The sequence below is a fragment of the Canis aureus genome, chromosome 19, assembly GCF_053574225.1.
Source record: "Canis aureus isolate CA01 chromosome 19, VMU_Caureus_v.1.0, whole genome shotgun sequence".
NCBI classification, from domain to species: Eukaryota; Metazoa; Chordata; class Mammalia; order Carnivora; family Canidae; genus Canis; species Canis aureus.
This window is the reverse complement of record NC_135629.1, coordinates 38710010-38724259: the sequence shown is the minus strand read 5'-3', so window position 1 is coordinate 38724259 and position 14250 is coordinate 38710010.

Here is a 14250-nt window from a genome sequence, read left to right as displayed (position 1 = left end):
TCTTATCAGCTTGGTCTGATGGCCATTGGTGAGGAGCTGGGGTAAGACAGGAGTCTGAATGCCCCAGAGGAGTTGTCCTTGGCAAAGAGAGAGCATGGAGGTCTCAGCAGGGACAGCCTCGAATAAGCCCCTTCAGAAAAGGGAGAGGTCTGGGAACATAAAGGCCTGGGCCATTCAGATTTGGAGAACAGCAGGAATAAGGGGTCCAGCTGCAGAGAGATCATGACAGCACAGAGATGCAGTAGGAAGAGCAACAGGGTGCTGGGCTGTGGGGCAACCAGAACTCCCACACAGACTGAGGCCATTGTGGGGTCCAGGAGATAGGGAAGGGTGCCCCTGAAGACTGTTGGGGAAGAGAAGGAGGGAGGTAGAGCTGAAGCTTGGGGAATCCAGGACACTGGAAAAGTCTAGGAGCTAGCAAGGAAGATGAGAGGCCACTGGCAGGGATGGCATGGGACCTCCCCTGGCCTGGGGGGCTGGGGTGGGGTGGAGTATGTGCTTTAGTGGGTCAGGGAATAGAGGCAAGGAAGAGGGTGACAATTCTGGGGTCTGTAAGGGAAAGGCTGAGCTGTGCAGATCTGGGTTCCAATCCCATGTACAAACACCAACTTGCTGTGTCACTGTGGGCAAGAGCTTAACTTCTCTGAGCCTTATTTCCTCATGTAATGGAGATCCTGTGGAGATCATAGCAGAAACTAGGTATACTAGTTTCCTAGGGCTGCCATCATGAAGTACTACAAACTGAGTGGCTTAAAACAACAAAGTATTTTATTCTTCCATAGTTTTGGAGGCCTGAAGTCAGAAGTGGAAGTGTTGACACAGTCATTCTCTTTCTGAAAACTCTAGCAGAGGACACTCCTTGGCCCCTTCCAGTTTCTTTTCTACCCTTTTTTTTTTTAAAAAAGATTTTATTTATTTATTCATGAGAGACACACAGAGAGAGAGGCAGAGACATAGGCAGAGGGAGAAGCAGGCTCCATGCAGGGAGCCCGACATGGGACTCAATCCCAGAACTCCAGGATCACGCCCTGGGCTGAAGGCAGCGCCAAACCAGAGCCACCAGGGCTGCCCCCTTCCAGTTTCTAATAACCTCTGAGTTCCTGGCAAGTGAGGCCACATGATTCCACTCTCTGCCTCCTTCTGCAAGTGGGTGTTTTCCCTATGTGTCCAAATTTCCCTCTTCTTGTAAGGCCACCAGTCATGGGATTATGGCCCATCCTCATCCAGTATGATCTCATTTCAATGTGATTACATTTGCAAAGACTCTATTTCCTTTTTTTTTTTTTTTAAAGACCCTATTTCCAAATAAGATCATATTCCCAGGTATGGGGGATAGGGATTAGGATTTCAATATATCCTTTTGGGGAGCACAACCCCCAACTACAGTTTAATCCTTACAGGCCTGGCACACAATAAACTTTCAATAAATGGCAGTTTTTAAAAAGCAGGGCAGGCAGGGGGAGATGGCAGGAGCTCAGACTGGCAGACTTTCCCTGCGGGGACCCACACATTCACACATGCACACTTGTGTGTGCCTGGACAGATACGACAGATACGGGCACAGGAAGCAAAACAATGCTCAGAGAGTTACACCCACCCAGGAAGGCCAGGACAGGTGGCCCAGGGAGCTCAGCCCCCAGTCTACCCACCAGGCAGAGCCATTCTGAGCAAGGCTCAGGGCCTAATGTCAGCTCACTGGGTAGGAAGCCCAAAGTCAAAGCCTTGCTTGTCAGAAAATTCCTTGGGGATCCTGAATAAGGCCACCACTGACATGTACAAGTTCACACAGTCCCTGTGGGGGGCTCCTCCAGGCCACCCAAACACAGTCTTATCATGATGGGGGAGGGCTCGAAGGATCCCACCTGCACAGCTACTTTGTGGGGAAGACAAGACACAGAAACAGACAGGCCCCAGGGACCCCAGTGGAGAGGCTGGGCAGCCACCCCAACTTACAGAAGAGGGAGTCAGAGGAGGGTCTGTTACTCCCATAACCCCTCCCCACAATCCCCCCTGCACCTGTCAGACTGGCCTGGCTAACCGTCCTTCCCCCAGCTGCCCACTGGGGTCACCCCTAGGCCAAGCAGAGTCAGTGGAAGGTGCAGTGGGGAGAACAGGCCTGGCCCCAGGTCCTCAGAGCCTTCTGGTTTCTGCCACAGGACACCCTCTAAACTCATCAGGATCACTGTGGGCAGCGGGGTTCATCAGCACTGCTATGACGTCTGGGGAGATGTACCAGGAACACGGAGTACTTCAAAGACAGGCGCTGATAGGACTCACTGAGCCAGTGACAGAGCCTGGGTGCCACAAGGCCACTCCCCAAGGCCTCCACCCGGACACCTCTGCCCTCCCTCATCCCTCCCAGGGCACCAGATCTGACCTCAGACCAGAGAGCCCCAACCAGAGTCCACCCGTGAGAGAGTTCCCAGCTGCTCAGGCCCTGTCAGGGCTCTGGGCTGCTCTGGCTCCATTCACCTAATAGTCCTCCGCCACACCTCCCGCCCCCAGCCTCTGCTGAGCACTGTGCTTGGTTCTGGGAACAGTCATGAGACAGCATGGCCCTGGCCTCATGGGGCCAGCAGGCAGGCCTGTGGAAACTGCAGTGATCCTGGAAGGCCTCTTGGAAGAGCAGGGGTGCAAGGCTGGGTTGGGGGTGAGGGGAGGGTTGCCCCCACCAAGATCTGAGAAAGGAGCATTACAGGGCAAAAGGAACAGCAATAGCAAAGGCCCCACGTGGGGATTTGCTGGGGAGGATTAAGGTACAGAGAAACAAGTAGAGGGAGGGTGTCATCGAGGTGGGTGGGCCAGACTCCATGAGGACTTGGCTTCTCCTGAGTGAGAGGGAGCCACGGGAGAGCTTTGAGCAGAGGAGGACCTCTGGGGTTTTGCTTTAAAAAGATCCCCCTAGCTACTCTGAGCGAAGATCAATGGTTTTCCCAGTTAAATACAGATTCCCCGGCACCCTGCTGAATCTGGAATCCTCATGCTCCTCCAGCAAAATGGTTCAAGGTCTCCCACCCCACTGGAGGCTTGGAGAAGAGAGCAGGGTAGGAAATGAGATTCACGCCATCTCCCCACCCACTCCCCGAACACTGTTGCGGCACACAGCCTGACAGAAGCTGTGCCAAAACCCACAAGCACGAAACCAGTTCGCCTTTGTTCAGCCCAGCTGAATTATATAATAGGCTTTCCTAACTTACTTGACCACAGAATTTTTTTTTCAGAGAACACTGTTAAATGTCCTTCACAAATGCTCCTTCGGGCGCACTTTGGTTTATTTTCTCTGGGCCCTTGCACTATGTCTGGTACACAGTGACTGCTCAGCAACCACCCTTTGAAAAGTACACAGATCTCTCCATGGTGACCCTGACTAGACTTGGGTGGTTTACAAACTCACTGACCTTTCCCGAGCGAGCTCCAGGGAGATACAGTGACTTTCTTTCTTTCTCTTTCTTTCTTTCTTTCTTTCTTTCTTTCTTTCTTTCTTTCTTTCTTTCTTTCTTTTCTTTCTTTCTTTCTTTCTTTCTTTCTTTCTTTCTTTCTTTCTTTCTTTCTTCTTTCTTTCTTTCTTCTTTCTTTCTTTCTTTCTTTCTTTCTTTCTTTCTTCTTTCTTTCCTTTTTTTTTTAAAGATTTTATTTATTTATTTGAGAGAGAGAGAGAAAAAGAAAGAGCATGAGCTGAGTGGTGGGCAGAGGGAGAAGTAGACTCCCCACTGAGCAGGGGGAGTCTCATGTGGGGCTCGATCCCAGGCCCCTTGGATCATGACCTGAGCTGAAGGCAGATGCTTCACTGACTGAGCCACCCAGGCGCCCTGAAACATACTGACCTCTTTCCAGGGGTCTGAGAAGATCAGAAACAAGAAGGGGAAGAAGGAAGAGCTGCTACTTGGCCTCTTCAGAACAATGACTGTCTCTGCTGAGACACCCTGCCAGAGCGTGTGGCTGAATTATGTGACAGCTTTTCTAGAAGGTTCTTTTTACCAACATGTTGTTGTAGAAGGCTTGAGTGAGTCCCCAGAGGTCAGTCTTGCTGGCCCCCTATCTTGAAGCTGAGTGCCTCTTCCTCAGGTCCTGGCAGGTAGCCAGGTATCAGGCCCGTGTGAGGGGCCCCTCCCTTTGAGGCCTCAAGCATAGCTTGGCTTTCCTTTGTTTCCAAGGAAACTTCACCAGGGGGCCCATTCATTAGTGAGAGGCATCTGTCTTAAAGTTTGAGACTCAGGAGCCAGATGTCTCCAAGGAGCCCTGCAGTCCAGGAAATGCCGGAGGGGCCACAGGACCATAGCTGTCCCTATCATAAGTGCCGGAAAGACTTGGAACCACCAGGTCCATGCCGCCTTAAACAAGTGAAGAAATTGAGGCCCGAAAAGAAGAAACTGTAACTGTCACAAGGCTTGACTGTGATGCCCGAGGGAGCTCCCTGAATCCACACTGGTCAGTTGGGACTTTTCAGAGTTGCACAGAGGCCATAAGGGCATCCATCAGTAGGATGGCCACAGAAAAGGCAGGCTGAAGGAGGGATAGTCAGGGCTCATGATAGCTTTGACCTCATCAGGGATGTGGGTAGGAGAAGGATGGTGATGTCCCATCCCAGGGAACTAGTGAGCACTTGGGAGGTGGGGGTAGCGGGCAAGAGGGAGGGGCAAAGCAGTGTGCACAACCCTGTAACCCTGTACTCCATGTGTGTGTGACACCATGTATGACAACATCACAGCAGTGGTACACTGCGGCTGCCCTAGTACGTCTGCCTGTAACAAGGTGAATTTGCAGCTACAGATGTCTCTGAGCATGTGGGCTACTCTCCCTCCCTGTGGCTAGGACAGATCAGAGTAGCTGGACATGTGGCTATGCAGAAGGAGTGTCAGTAACTCTGGCACCTGTGGGCCTGGGACCCTGGAGAAATATCCAGTGTGTGCACCTCTGAATGTAATTAGCAGCTTGCTCTGGCAGAAACTTGGCCCTAAGAACTCACAAACCTGATTTGTCACTTCAGAGCTATTAGCAAAAACACAGGCAGACTGTGGAAAACCTATTTTGTAAATGTAGTTCCCAGGGGTAATGTGAGAGCCCTCCTGCTCCAGGGCCATGGCCGTCTTCTGATGTGCTGGCCACAGAAGGCAGTGGGAGAAAGACCAAGAGATGGGGTGAAGGCCTTGGATGGGGAAGACTTGCCACCTGCCCCATGGTCTGTCCTGCAGGCTCCACCCCAGCTCAGCTCCATGGGGCCTCAGTGAGCATCTAGCCATACACACGGTCCACAGACCAGGCCTGGGATCAGAGGTGGCCTGATCCAGGATGAACACAGAGGGAGGCATGGAGGAGGACTGCATGGACACCTGTGAGGACTTGTGTGTGCTTGTATCTGGATGAGAGGAGGTGTGGCAGCAGGATGCTTAGGATGTGGGCACTCACAAATCTCCCCGGGGCAGGCTCCTGCAAATGCCCAAGTAAGCAGGTGCCTGGTCAATGAGCTTGCAAATTCCCCCACCCATCTCTGGGCTATCTGCTGACCAGCCATCTGCTTCTTGCTTTCCACACTTGCCTCTTTGCTGACACAACCTGCCCACAAACTGCCCCATCTCTGCGGCCCAAGAACCCACACACACACACACACACACACACACACACACACACATGCATTCACATATGGTTCACAGCAAATCCTCGTTTATTTACCCATTCCATTTATTCATTCACACATGCATTTGTTCGTCCATTCATTCATTCAACAAATGCTCATTGAGTACCTCTTGTGAGCCACCATCACTGCTGACCCTCTTAAGGCCCCCACCACCACCAAGTAAGAGCAATGAAGCCAAAATTCCAATGAACCTTGATGTGAGTAGCTCAGAAAAGAGGAACCTTGGGCTGGATGGCATGCAGCCGTTAGCTGGAGGGAAGCGCTGAGCCGGTGTCACAACCAGGTGGCTGCATCAAGCCGGATGGGCTCTGGAGGTTGGGTAAATGTCATGAGGTGGCCTCCCACAATGCCAACCACCCCCCAGGCTGGGTCTGGTCTGGCACTGCCACTCTGCCTGAAGCCCAAGGTCTGTGTCAGCTGAGGTTGAGCCCCAAAGCTTCAGAGCTGCCCCTCAATCCCAAACCCCATGCAACAAGGTCTATCTCTCTGCTGGCTCTCAGGGCCCCCCCATTGAGCCCAAGCTGCCTTGGCTGCCCTCCATGCTCTTTCCCACCAGCTGCACCAGCCTCTGTGACTTCAGTGAGGGTTCAGAGGGTATCCTCCAGCTCCTCCCTACTCTCCCTCCTCGGGATTCTCAACAGTCTAGAGAGCCCATCTGGGGCTACCCACTTTCCCCAGACTTCTTGCCCATGCCTCCTTGCTCACATATTTGTCATAATAGTAGTAGTATAATGAAGCATAGCTCCACAGCCCTGGGCATGATGGCTGGTGTTCCCAACTCCCCACATTATAAAGTGCACTGGCCAGAGCTGGAGGTGGCTAAAAGAATGAATTCCCTAGCCTGGCCTGCTCCACCCCTAGTCATCACCTGGTTGGCTCCTTCTCATCTATCAGGACTCACCTTGACCATCCTCTTCTTAAAGAGGCCTCTTCAAGCCCCCAAATAAAGTCGTCCCTATTCTTGTCACTCAGGCCATATATATATATACACACACACACAGCCTCCCCCATGAGAGGAGGGATATCATCCATCCCATGAGAATAGGACTACATCTACCTTATTCTGTCTTAAAATCTAGTTCAATGCCCGGTAAACAGTGGGTGCACAGTAAGTATTTGCTGGATAAATAAATCTATTTATCCATTTCCTAAAAGCTACCTCACTTCATTAAGGGTCTGAGGCTGCTTATCACAAGAACACATGCAATTCAATATGAGAGGAAAAAACAATGTTGGAATCAAAGATTTTGATCCTTGCCCTAGTGATTTCCTTTCTAAATATTCCACAGGTATGTTCAAGAATTTGTAGGAGTAACCTCCTGGAAAGCACCAGAGGACTGGTGAGGAGCTAGTCCAGTGAACCAGGAACATCAGGGTAGGGGAGTAGGATGTAGCCAGAAAAAGGCTCTCTGCTCACTATGGGGTCCTCTCCAAGCTATAGTGCTAAAGCAAGGAACAAAGAGGAATGTGTTTTATAAGTGGAGCTCATTTCTAATAGGCAATTAACTGGTAAATGTTGAATGAATGAGCAGGATCTTTCTGGAAGGACCCATGAGAACTTGGGAACAGTAGTGCCTGGGGACAGAACTCAAGGAGGGAAATTTCTTTGTTTACTGTGTCATACTATTTGCCTTTTAGCCATATGCAAATATTATCAACTCAAATAAGTTTTTTTTTTTTATTTAAAAATACAAGAATTCCGGGATCCCTGGGTGGCGCAGTGGTTTGGCGCCTGCCTTGGGCCCAGGGCGCGATCCTGGAGACCCGGAATCGAATCCCACGTCGGGCTCCCGGTGCATGGAGCCTGCTTCTCCCTCTGCCTGTGTCTCTGCCTCTCTCTCTCTGTATGACTATCATAAATAAATAAAAAATTTAAAAAATAAATAAATAAATAAAAATAAAAATACAAGAATTCCAAGTGTCCACATAAAAATCTGGATGTGAGGCTTTTCTTGAAAAAGGAGAAGGTTGGCTCAGCGGTTTAGCACCTGCCTTGGGCTCAGGGCATGATGCTGGAGTCCTGGGATCAAGTTTTGCTTCGGGATCCCTGCATGGAGTCTGCTTCTCCCTCTGCCTGTGTCTCTGCCTCTCTCACTCTCTCTCTATGTCTCTCCCATGAATAAATAAAATCTTAAAAAAAAAAAAAAAGAAAAGAAAAGAAAAGAAAAGAAAAGAAAAGAAAAAGGAGAAGGCCTGACCACACTAGGCTGTGTTCCTGGGGATGACGATCAGCAACTTTGAGATGTAGGAGGGGCCAGATTGGGGTGGACGGTGGACTGGGTGTCCACCGTCCACCCCAATCTGGCCCCTTTGCTGCCAACCCTAAGCCCATTCTGCAAAGGGACTAGCTTGCTAGGACTGCAGGGTGAAGGGTGGGGCTAAGAAGCCTTCCCCAAAGTGGAAAGGTGGTTATTTGGCCATCACTCCTGTGCTGATCTAGCTCCAAACACTCCAAAGGCCACAGCAGAGTCACGGCAGTTCTGAGGCTGGTGAATGTTGGCATGTCACAAGCGTGCTAGTCTTGCACAAGAATCTGTTAACTCAGTTATCGGTCAAGCCCCAAAAGTGCCTCTGATCTCACCTCCCCCACCAGGGCATGAAGGCTTTCATTCAACCCAAAAGGGACCTCTGGAGAGAGGGAGACACCATTGCCCCCCACCAGGTACCTCATCCAAGGTTCTTGGCAGGGAGGAGGGTGAGAGGGCAAAGACACATTGAAAGAGGTGAGAAGGCAGGACTGGCTCGAATATTGACTCTGGCCATGATATTTGGGACAAGTCACATTTCCAAGCCTTGGTTTCCTCACTGGCAGCCACTAGTTCACATTACCTGTGCGTGCTGTTTCCAGGTGCTGATCCCTCCCCCCAAGCACGGCAGCAGCGGCTCAGTGATAGCTCGCGTCAACCTTGCATGTAGGAGCTGCATCAGTCAGGCTTCTCCAGAGAGGATCAGTAAGATAGATACAGATACAGGAAGAGAGAAATTTATTTCATTTTAAGGAATTGGCTCACAGGGCAGCAGAGGTTCGCAAATCTGGAGTATGCGCGGGCCGGCAGGCAGGGGACTCAGGTGGGTTCCTAAGTTACAGCAGGCAGCAAAAGACCTCCAAGAAACCTTGGTTTTTGCTCTGTAAGGCCTTCATCTGATTGCATGAGGCCCACCTACGTTATCAAGGATACCCCCTCTTGGGCTTCCTGGGTGGCTCAGCAGTTTAGCGCCGCCTTCAGCCCAGGGCGTGGTCCTGGAGACCCGGGATCGAGTCCCACGTCGGGCTCCCTGCATGGAGCCTGCTTCTTCCTCTGCCTGTGTCTCTGCCTCTCTCTATGTCTCTCATGAATAAATAAATAAAATATTTTTTCCTAAAAAAGGATACTCCCTCTTCAAATCAACTGATTGTCGATGTTTGTTTGTTTTTTAAAGATTTTGTTTATTTATTCATGAGAGAGAGGCAGAGACATAGGCAGAGGGAGAAGCAGGCTCCATGCAGGGAGCCCATGCAGCACTGGATCCCAGGACCCTGGGATAACGACCTGAGCCAAAGGCAGACGCTCAACCACTGAGCCGCCCAGGTGGCCCCTGGTTGTCAATATTAATCACATTTACAAAATGTCTTCACAGCAGCGTCTTGACTGGTGTTTAACCCAACTATGTGTCAAGCGGGCATATAACGTTCAACCGTCGCAGAAAGCACCACTCCCTTTTTGTGCAGGAGGAAATGGAAGTTCAGAGAGGCTGTGCCATCTGCTAAAGGCCAGGAAGTTCAGAGAGAATGGGGCTGGGAGCTGAAAGCAAGCAGGAGCCGGCCTCCCCTTTCGAAGAACAGGACTGCGTGTTGCCACTTTGAGGGCACATGTGGGAATTAGATGCGAGGACACGCACAAGTGCCAGGCAGAGGCAGAACTCAGCAAGGTAGGGGCTGTTCTTAGGGCTTGTTGTGAGCACTGAAGAAGGCTGGAGGGAAAAAATAAAAAATAAAAAATAAAAAAAAAATAAAAAATAAAAAAAAAAAAAAGAAGGCTGGAGGGGCCGGGGTTGGGGAGGGGGGGTTGGTCTGGAAAAGGAGGCAGAAAGGAGGTGAGTTCTGAAGTGTGGGACAGAAAACCTGTAGCACCAGGGCCCCCAACGAGACAGGAGGGCAGGAGGAGACCTCTGCCAGGCTGTGAGTCCTGCTGCTATGCATCTCTATCCCCTGACCCAGGTGCAGGGGATAGAGAGGGAACAGTGTCCACCAGGGTGTGAGTTCTGGAAGGACTTGAGGCCCTGGCTGGCTGCCCAGGGGGTCCCTAAAAATGGGTGACTCTAAGAGTTGGGCTGGCTGGCTCCTTGGCTGGGTGCTTCCATCTGCCTACCCAAACTGACCTATCTCCTAGAAGTAAAGAAAAGCTTCCACTCAGACCTTGACCCTTGACACAGCCCCAGTCTCCTCCCTGCTTCCTCATTCTCCTCAGGGTGGAACACTAGACCAGAGAGCACAAGACCAACAGGTGAGCCATGCCCTCTCCACTTGCTGGCTGTGCGAACTTGAGCAGGCTACTTAACCTGAGCTTCTTCTGCCCCCTGGATGGGGCTCACCATTCCACTGACCTGTAGCATTTGAGGTTGTGCGTCTAATCACGGCACCAGGCCAAAATGTTGAGTAGAGCTGTTCTTGCTGTCATGCTTGTTTACTGTATTATCCTCCCCAGCCTTCTCCTGGTTACTCTTGTTCCACCTGGTACCACTTCTCCAAGCCTCACTCGCCCTTTCCCCATTCCTCCTCCTTTGTTCCCAGTGCCTCAATGTCTGGACAGAAGGGGAGCTAGACAGGCCTTTAAATGCCTCTGGAGCCAGCAAGAAATTAAGGGCCTTGCCTTGGTTGATGATCACATTGTTGATAACAGTGGGATTCTGGTGGCTGTTGGTTGGGATTCCACTCTCCCCCAGCCTCCGGAGCACACCTCCTCCTTCTCCCTCTGAGCCCTGGCCTCCCAGGCCTCTGGATGGCCCTATTCCATATCAGCCTCCACTAGCCTTCACTGGGCCCCCCTCAGCCTAGCTGCCTGTCCGAGGCACCATCTCTCTGACACCAGGCTCCAGCTTTGATGTGGGTCTCCCTCCCTGCCATCCTCTGTCCCAGCACCCTTGCCCACATTGGTCATAGCCTCAAAAATAGCTACTTTCCTAGCGTCTGTCTCTGCAGGAGCCCCTGAGGGCAGGGAAGGGGGCTCCTGTATGCAGTATGTCCAACATGGGCCCGAGGGGCAGGCCTGCTGTATCCCATCAGGAGCCCATCAGCTCACGGATGAGCCTGATCTGGCCTGACCTGCATGCAGGAGCTACAGGTGGGGCATGGAATGAGGACAAGCACCAAGGGACCCACCTCTTGGTCAGTCTCTTTCAGAAAGCCCCTCACAGGCAACCTGATCCTTCCCCTAACCCTCTGCCTCAGACCATCCTCCAGGGGCTATAATGGCAGAAGAGCCAGGGTGTGGCCCAGAAAGCAGGACAGCTGGCCCAAACCTCACTTGCTACATGATCTTGAGTCCTCTCCCCAATCTGGGTCTTAGTTACCCTAGCTCTAAAATGGGGCAGGGCTGTAGACACACACTCAGGTGCCTACAGCCAGACACATGTCATTGCTTAGACATCCCATGTCCTTAGGGTTGGGGAACCACCGACCGGAAGGCTGGTAGAGTACTGGAGAGAACGCATCTTGCTTGGGCCAGCTCAGCGGCTCCAGGTCTGCTGATCCCTCAAGAGAAGTTGTAAATCTTTCAATTTAACAGTCTCCTGACTATTGAATGTTGGCAACTAATTCACATTTTTAAAAAGCACTGTGTGTGGGGATCCCTGGGTGGCGCAGTGGTTTGGCGCCTGCCTTTGACCCAGGTCGTGATCCTGGAAACCCGGGATCGAGTCCCACGTCGGGCTCCCGGTGCATGGAGCCTGCTTCTCCCTCTGCCCGTGTCTCTGCCTCTCTCTCTCTCTCTCTCTGTGTGACTATCATAAATAAATAAAAATTTAAAAAAATAAATAAAAAGCACTGTGTGTGTCAAAGAGAACAGATCTGGACCATAGTCTGTGGGTTCTATCATGGAGCACTAGGTTCAGGGGTCCTCTGGGGCTTTCTGGGAGAATAGTGTTTGCTCTTTGGGGTGGGGGGGGAGTTGATGCTATTTCCTGCGTACAACCCTCCTCCCATAACACACACACATCTCCTAGAGCATTTGATGGCTTTACCTCACCCCAGCCCCCTTTTCCCCTAGCCAGCAGAGCCCACCCTTGCTCCAAAGCTGGCTTTACAAACCCAGGCCCAGGCCTGCCCTTGGTAGGAGGAGCCTAAGAGGGTTCTAAAGGAAGGGCCAGCACCAGGCAGGTGTTGGGGACTTCAGGACCCCCCCTGTCCTGCCCAACCCTTAAATTCCATCTCTTATGGTCATCCTTGGACCCTGTCACTGTAAACCTTTGAGTTCACATTTCCAATTCTCCAGGACAGAACGGAGCTGCTTCCAGAATCTCTAGCCATTCTGTAAGGCTCATCTCCCACTCATTGCCAGCTAGCTGGATACTAACACCCCAAGGAGCGCAGCTGGCTCCTAGCCAAGGCCACACCAAGCATCAGCAGCACAGGCTGGAGGTTTTGTTCAACTACAAAACTGTCCAGAGGTGCCTGGGTGGCTCAGTCAGTTGAACATCTGCCTTCAGTTTGGGTCATGATTTCGGGGTCCTGGTATCAAGCTTGGCATTGGCATCATGCTCCTTGCTCAGCAAGGAGTCTGCTTCTCCCTCTCCCTCTCCCCCTCCCTCTCGCTCATGCTCTCTCTCTCAAATGGATAAATAAAATCTTTAAAAAATATTTTTAAAAGTTAAAAAAAAAAAAAACTCTCCCATGTCCAGCTGGATTTCCTTGGGGGTGGGGGGCTTGAAGGATTTTTTGCCCGACTGATAAGATGTTGAAACTGAGGCCGAGAGGAAAGCAGTAAGCGTGTCCAAGGTCCCTCGTTGGCTCCTTGACCCTCACAGAGGGCACTACTACAAATAGCTTCTAGGCCCCAGAGTGGAAAAGGCTTAGTTCTGGGGCTGGGGTTGACATTTACCTTCTGCCTTGACCACTGGGTGAGTGCCGTGTGCAGCAGCCCCTGACCGTGATGGTGACGACAACCATGATGATGATGATGATGACGCAGACTGGGGTGGAGGGAAGACACAGGGGAGGCCAGGCCCAGCATGAGGTCTGACCTTGCCTGAATTCCAGATGCTTGGGCTCTCCTGCCCAGAACCAGGGTGATAAGTTGAATTTGTACCACGGTTCTGAGAAGGGAGGCAAGACAGCAGTGAGGGAGAAAAGGGAGGGAGGAACTGAAGGCAGAAAGGAAAAAGCGGGGAGGGAAAGGAAAGGAAGAAGGCTGAACCCAGGAGAGGGACCACAGCTCCGCCAGAAGGGCCCCACCCAGACTCATCACCAAGGCAGGTGAGGGACTTGTACTTTCCAGATGCAAATTCTGAGGTTTAGGGCAGAGCCAGAATTAGAATTCATGGCATATAGCACTTGCCCTTCAAAGCCTCAGACTGGAAACAACTCGGGAAGCATTTCCTAAAATGTGTGTCTAGGATATACCACCCCACATTACCAAGAGGGAGGCCTGGCGAAAATGTGGATTCCTGGGTCAGGATCAAAGGGGCATTGCCTGGGAATATGCATTTGGACCAGTGCCCTGGTGGTGGTTCTTGAGCCCTGACACTGGAATCTCTGTGGTCCTTTTATGGCTTGTCTGACCTCCTGACCTCACATTCTAGCTGTATCCCCGAAGCCCAGCTATTGGGGCTGACTCACATTCCTCCCCCAGGACAGGCTCGGGACTTCCCTACCCAAGGCTTCACTTATTAGTCTCCCTGTCTCATGTGGATCCACCCTTCCAGCTGGCACCTCAGTTCTGGGAGCCTTCCTGGTGGTTGGGATCCCCCCTCCTTCAGCGTCTGGGGAGTGATAACTTCCTCCTCCCTCTGGAATTGTTTACAACATTCTATTTCACTTTCCATGTGAGTTTCTTTGTTTCTCAACCTTTCCCCCTATTAAACAGGAAACTCCCAGAGAGCTGGAGCCTTGCTGGTTTAAACAATAAGCCTCTGAAATCCATGACTTCACCTGACCCTCCTGCCAACCACAAGTGGCAGGAGCTTTACAATGAGGAAACTGAGCCTCAGAGAGATTGTGACCTGCCCAAGCCAAGTAAGATTCAAAGCCAGGATTGAAATTCATATTTAGTTCCAACAGTTCTTTCTGCTTCTTTTGCCTCTGACCACTCAAACAGCCCTGTGAGGCAGGTTGAACAGGAATTGTGATCCGGTTGCCCAGATAAGGAAAGTGAGGCCCAGAGATGGGCAAAGCACTCAACACCATCTTTATCTTCTTTTCACTTCTGGTTGCACTTGGGTCTGAGTCTAAGTGTTGACCTTTCCTCATGCCTCCTCTTCGGTTAAAGGGCACTTCCCAGGACCCTTCAGCAGGATGGGGGCAGAGCTGGACTCAGGGCTCCCCGGTCAGAACCCTCTCCCTGGGCCATGGACTGGTCCCACTGCCACTCTGGACCCAACTTCCTCCTCTTCATGTGGAGACTCACTTTGCCCGCCTCTCA